This window comes from Helobdella robusta, assembly GCF_000326865.2.
Source record: "Helobdella robusta unplaced genomic scaffold HELROscaffold_23, whole genome shotgun sequence".
Taxonomy (NCBI): domain Eukaryota; kingdom Metazoa; phylum Annelida; class Clitellata; order Rhynchobdellida; family Glossiphoniidae; genus Helobdella; species Helobdella robusta.
Genome location: NW_008704216.1, coordinates 2064558 through 2072031, shown reverse-complemented (window position 1 = coordinate 2072031; position 7474 = coordinate 2064558).

Genomic DNA, 7474 nt, shown 5'->3' with positions numbered 1-7474 from the left:
CTGATGGATGATGGCATTAGATGAAAAATTTCAATGGCTTGTTTATTTTCGTTTGAATTCAAATTCAAACATCAATGTAAACAACTTCTGTATGTCCGTTGTGTCGTGTGGTGTGCGTGTTTATGTGTGTGTGTGTGTTTATGTGTGTGTGGCGTGTATATGTGATGTTTTCTTTTGTTAATTCATTTCTTTTTCCCATCCCTTCAAATTCAAACGTTATTGAAAGCCGCTATTTTATGTTCACGTTTTTAAATGTTTTATGGTATGTCTTGGTATACTGCATAGTGTTTAATTTTTGTTTTAATATATATTTTGTTTTAATGTTCATTCGTTTGATTGTTCGTTTGTTTGCATGGTTTTCTTTCAAATATTGTTGTATATGTAGTATATATATGTATGTGTGTGGTTTTTTTGTGTTTGTGTGTTTGTTTGTGTGTGTGTGGTGTTTATGTGTGTGTATGTGTGTGTTTGTGTGTGTGTGTGTGTTTGTGTGTGTGAGTTTCGTGTGATGCGCATAATAAGATGTTAACTATTTTGTTTGTATGTCTTTTGGGGTTTTGCTTAATGGTTTTTTTTCTCCATTGTTTTAAAGTGTTTATGTGACGTTTAATTAAATTTATGAGTTTTTTATATTTTGGAAGATCTTTATTTTTTTCATTGGTTTTTATTCGTTTCTTTTACTTACAGCTATTATGACGACATTAGTAATAATAATAATAATAACTTTTATTATTTTTTATGGTTACTACTATTATTATTTCAATAAAAAAATTCTCTTAAGTATAAAAATTATGAAAGAAATTTACATTTCAGTCCGATCTGCTCACTATGATCATTCATTCACTCGCCTAACCAGTACAACTCCATCCAACAAACACTCAACCAGTCAATCACTCACTCACTCACTCTCACTCACTCACTCACTCACTCATTCAGTCAATTAACCATTTAACCAATCAATCACAGAGTCATTATATTGTTCATTCGTTCATTTCATTCATCCATGAAAGCATTTTCTCGTTCGTTCAACCCATCCCTCATTCCTTCATTCAGCCGAGCAAGCGGGCTCAAAAAACATTTTGATCGATTGTCTGTTTCATTGATGTGGCATAAATATTTAATTGTAGATAATTATTTTTTCATTAATTTATCGTTTTAATTAATTAATTTTGAAAATAGTTTTATTAATTCTCAATTTTTCAATTTATTGATTAATTAATTCACGTGATGTTGGGATAAGATGGGCAGATTTAATTATGGATGATGATAGATGATGATGATGTTAGAAGATGATGATGATGATGATGGTGATGGTGGTAGATGACGATGATAATGATGAGTGATAATTTAAGACACCTGCCTAATTAATACGCTGTCATAAAAATGATAATAATAATAATAGTAATATTTATTTTTATTATTATTACTTTTATTATTATATTTTCTTCTTTTTCTTTTTTTCCCTCTTTATCTCATTATTATTAATATTGGTAGTAGTAGTAGTAGTAGTAGTAGTAGTAGTAGTAGTAGTAGTAGTAGTAGTAGTAGTAGTAGTAGTAGTAGTAGTAGTAGTAGTAGTAGTAGTAGTAGTAGTAGTAGTAGTAGTAGTAGTAAGTAGTAAGTAGTAGTAGTGGTGGTGGTATCAATATTATTATCATCACTATTATCAATATTATTATCCTTATTGTTGTTATTATTATCATTATTATGAAATGTCACCATGGTCTCCATCAGGCTCATCGTCCACTGTAAAATATGCAATCATCATTTGGGTAGCAGCTGGTGTGGCAGACGTGAGATAGCGTCCCATTCATTACATACGTCATTACATACGTCATTACATACGTCATTACATACGTCATTACATACGTCATTACATACGTCATTACATACGTCACAATGCCAGCGTAATCTCTATTGTTTTCTGTCTAAATATAAATTGAACGGAAAAATCATCATTCTCCGTGATTCCCCTTTTCTGCGTGGTTTACCACCAGGATCGGCCCACCCACCGGAAGTTGGATGACGTCACATCCGGATGGAGGTAGAGGGGGAAGATTTTGGTTAAAGTTAAAGTTTAAGTTAAAATAAGTTTTTGCTTTTATTTTGTCTCTATGCATGTATTTGGGTCCGATATTTAAGTTTCTTTGTTGCGTTGTTCTTCAATTTAAATTCGTGTTTAGTGTTTTTGGTTTAATTGTTGTGGAGATTGTTGTGGATGTTGTTGTTAATGATGTTGTTGTAGATGTAGTTGATGTTGTTGTTGATGTTGTTGTAGATGTTGTTGATGTTGTTGATCCTGTTGATGCTGTTAATGTTGTTATTTTTGTTATTGTTGACGTTGTTGACGACTTTTTTGAACTCTCCTAATCATATTTTTCAATATTTTCATCTCCTCAATAAAAGTAAGTTGTCAGTTTTTTTTTGTTTTCAAAGAATTATCGAAACATAATTCAATTTAATATCAACGAGTGTGTTTTTCGTCGCTTGAAGAAGAGAAATTTGAAAAAAAAACTGCTTTGAAAATAATTCTCGCCATCCTCCAGCCATCATTATTCAAATTCAACTTTCTATAATTTAATTTAACTAACTCTCAAAATAAAACACTTTTAAAACTGTTGTGGAATTTGCAATCGATATCCATAACAACACACACACACACACACACACACACATATACATACATACACAAACACACATAAACGCATATACATTCATACAAATATAAATATGTTGTAATTTGGTTTTTGGCTTTTGGAACATTCTATAAACAACTGGCTTCAATTGAGACGGTGACCGGATGCTGGTTGCTTGCGATGGTCGTGATGCGAGACACATGGAAGGAGTTCAAGTAAAAATTTGGACCACGTAAATCATCTGTTACTGTTTTCTTTCTAGTCTATGTCATTTGTCTATTTAAGCACTCTTGTCTTTTAGACCACTTGTCCATTAGGCCGCTTGTCTTTTAGACCACTTGTCTATTAGACCACTTGTCTATTAGGCCACTTGTCTATTAAATAACTTGTCTACATCATTTAAAATTAAAAATTTTCCTCGCTACTGTCAAGCAAGCCAAAGATCAGGTCGCTGGCAGCCGCCCTTAAATGGTCCTCTCCTAAGGTCAGCAAATTTGTTTATCAAATTCCTCATTTATTCATCGACGCCTATCTCTCTCGATGTTACGTCATCTATAATTCATTCATGAATCTTTTTTTGGTTATAATTTCACTCATTCATAATTTTGTTTTTCATCATTAATATCTAATCTTTCGATCATTCTACTTTGAAGACTTGATATATTTAACTCATTCATTCGTTTAGTCATTTAATCATTCATTCACTAATTCATTCATTCATTCATTTACTCATTCATTCTTTTATTCATTTATCCATTCATTCATTCTGTTCGTCAGGAGAGGTTAAAAAAATTCATCCCGTACTGAGAAACGAAGAGCATTATCAAACCTCCATAAAATTAGCCAAATACTGCAGTTCATTCAAATGTATTTTTAAACTTTTTTTACTTTTACACACACACACACAACACACACACACATACATATAAATACACACACACACACACACATATATATATATATATATATATATATATATATATATATATATCGCTAATTTACGTGCTCTAGCTCGTGTTTCCACGTGTAGTTTACGAGTTTTCGAACCGTAAAGCAAGCGCAACAGCTGTCCGCGGTTATTTGAGATGGCATGTCACGGTCGTCATCTTTTTCACCATCATTCTTGTCATCATTCTCGTCATCGTCGTCATCACGTTCTACGCCATCGTAACAGCTCTCACAATCACCATTTCATCACCACTATCATCACAACATAAACTTCATTTTTGTTCAGGTTACCATCCTTTCTTCAATCAAGCTTAATCTTCATCATCATTCAATATTTAACTTTAGCCTGTCGGGAACAAGCTCTCTTTTATTGCTGATATTTTCGTTTTTAATCTCATCGATATGTTGGTTTTTGATGTTGTTGACGTTTATGTTACCACTGCTACTACTTCTACTGCTACTACTACTGCTGCTACTACTACTGCTGCGGCTGCTGCTACCACTACTACAAGTACTACTACTGTTACTACAAAAACGATCAAACATTTAGAATAATCCACACAAACAACAACAACAACGCCAAACCTTCACTTTCAACGACATCAACAATGACAACGACACTAAACATAACAACAACAAAGTACACTACTCAATATTCAGCATTCTTCAGTGATAGAGAAAAAAACTCACGCACACACAAACACCCACAAGCACACTCACATACACACATTCACAAACACAAACACAGTCATACCCACACACACGCGCCCGCACAATATGACAATCTCCATTTTCAATCTCTTCCTTATTATCAATTTTTTAACGCAAAACATACAAAATCAAAAAACGCGAAACGTACACATACACACACATACATGCATACATATATACATACACATATATACTCACACACGTACATACATACATACATATACTCACACACATACATACATACATACATACATAATATACTCACACACACAATTCTTAGATTTTTCGAATTCATTATAATTATTATTATTAATTATTATTATTATTACTACTACTACTATTAATTACTGCTTCATTTCACGCTAACAGACAAAATACTTACTAATAATTTCATTTTAAAATTCATCACTATTATTGTGTGTGTTTGAGTTTGTGTGCGTGTGTTTGTGTGCGTGTGTTTGTGTGCGTGTGTTTGTGTGCGTGTGTTTGTGTGTTTCTGTGCGTGCGTATTTGTGGATGTTTTCATTGTGGTAATGTTGGTGATGATATAGGTTTTGTGGCTGTTGATGCTGGTGTGTGTGTTTGTGCGTGTGTGTGTGTGTGCTTGTATGAGTGTGTGTGTATGTATGAGTGTGTGTGTGCGTGTGTACGTGGTTTGTGTGTGTGTGCGTGTGTACGTGGTGTGTGTGTGTATGCGTGCGTGTGTTTGATATATGACCTATACTACAATTCTTCGGTCATTTAAAACTTCCATCCTTTTTAAACTATTTGTATTTCAAGTGAAATTTTTTTTGCTAAAAGTAATTTTTGTTCGTTCGTTCTTTTGTTCGTTCGTTCTTTTGTTCGTTCGTTCTTTTGTTCGTTCGTTCTTTTGTTCGTTCTGTTGTTTATTGGTTTGTTCGTTACTCCATTTGGAGTTTTAAATTTTTTATTAAAGTTGACATTGGACACACGCGGCTGGAAGTGGAGCATACATCACTCTGACGTCATCGTCATGTTGTTTCTTTCTTTTTGACTTTTAAAATTCCACCATTATCGTTTTTATTTATGATCTTTTTTATTCAACAATTTTTTTCTCTTTCTGTCTGCAGTTTTTTTTATTTTAAAGTTGTTTTTTTCATTTTGTCTGGTTTTACATGCCGCGCTGTGGGTTGTGTGCCTCGGGCAAGCAGGACTTATGAAGCGTTTATAAAAAATAGTTGGCTGTTTATTGCGTGGACTGCTGATGACGACGACGACGACGACGATGATGGTGATGATGATGATGACAATGATGATGTTTGTTTTACTCTTCCTGTTGATGATGTCACCGATGACGTAGCCATTTTACTTTTATATCTTGCAACTTTTATCTCTCCTTGCTACATTTATTTGTCTTTGCTACTTTTATTTTATTTTCCACCTCTTTATTTATTTAATTCCCAGAAATTTAGTGTCGCTTCTTATTTCAAAGGCGCCCATATAAATAATTTTTTAACATCTGTACATAGCAGGCTTAACTCTCTCTCTCTGTTCATTTTATTGCTGGTCACATGGTGTCTAGCCAGTGTTGTCATTGTCGATATATTTTCGGTATTTGCTTCGGTTCCGGCGATACTTTTGATGGCGAGTATTGAACCGGATATCGCCGATACTTTTTAGGCAGAAATATTCGAAACTCGATGCCAAAATTTTTGAACATCGTCAAGGGAGATGGATATATTTTTCTTAACGATGATTTCAATTTTTAAAGTTTGAGTGCCTCCTCTAATTGGTGAATTTGAGATGGTTGAAAATTAAGTGTTGCCCTCTTTTATGTGGTTTTTTAAAATTTTGTTTCGGCCCAGCATTGAACATAACGTAGAATGTTTATAGTGATTCAGTAGATTCTGTGGTCTGTGAGAGAACCACCTTCGATTTAGCCACTGCCATACTTTTAAACCCTTAAACGCTATTTTCCTTTTAGATGATTAAGAATGAATTTTTAAAACCTTTCAATCTTTTAACTGGAAATATATTTTTATCACGTTTTGATCATCAGTTACTTTATAATTTATACGAAACACTAAGACATAGTATAAAGAAGAGTTTGTATTTCAAATACTAAATTGAATATTAAATCATTCTTTGTCCTCGAGATAAAATAAATGAACAGAAATAAATAAAAACCTATTGGACGGAAATTGGGTTGGATTTGGGGAGAGAGAAGGTTACTGTCACTAGTTCACCACATTTATGTGCCTCACAAAAAATAGACATGCAAACCATCCTGATGTTGAACGAATTAGCAACATTTTTGATTTTCCCCGAATTCATTTTTACTGGCAACATTTGTTCATGCAGTAATTAAGTTTTTAAAAAATTGAGCTTGATTTCAATAAATGCATGCATGAATGAATGAATGATACATTTTTTGCTTAATTAATTTCTTTTCATATTAACGAATTTGTATATTACTGACTAGAAATTTGCAATTTGTATTCTAAAAATCCTAAGGGCTTTTGTTTCTTTGTTATCTCAGTGCTTTAGTACTTCCAAATCTGGCCGTAGATATAAATATTCGTTTCAACTTACTTTTCATTTAATAATTCAAACAGTTTCTCGTTACACAGTCATCCACCATTTCATTTCTACCCATCTATCAATCCATTCATCTATCTGTTTATTTTTTATCCATCCATCTATCTGTTTATTTATCCATGAAACCATCAATTCATCCATCCATCCATCTATCCATCCATCCACCCATCCATCCATCCATCCATCCATCCATTCATCCATCCATCCATCCATCCATCCATCCATCCATCCATCCATCCATCCATCCATCCATCCATCCATCCATCCATCCATCTATTTATTAACATCTTCAATGTGACAAGTAGAAGTGTGGAGGAATGACAAGTTATCCACCGTTTCATTCGTCCGTCTATCTTTCTATCCATCCATTCATCTATTCATCAACCAATTTATTCATCTATCCATTCATTCACCTATTCATCCATCCATCCATCCATCCAACCGTCCATTCATCAATCAATCCTCTCATCGTGACGTGTGGAGGAATGACAAGTCATCCAGCACCACTAATTTCATGAGGCACGTGGGAATTCCCCAAACTTCTATTGTTTGTTTCGCACCATTGTCATCACTGTTATTATTATTATTGTTATCATTATTATTATTACATAACATTATAT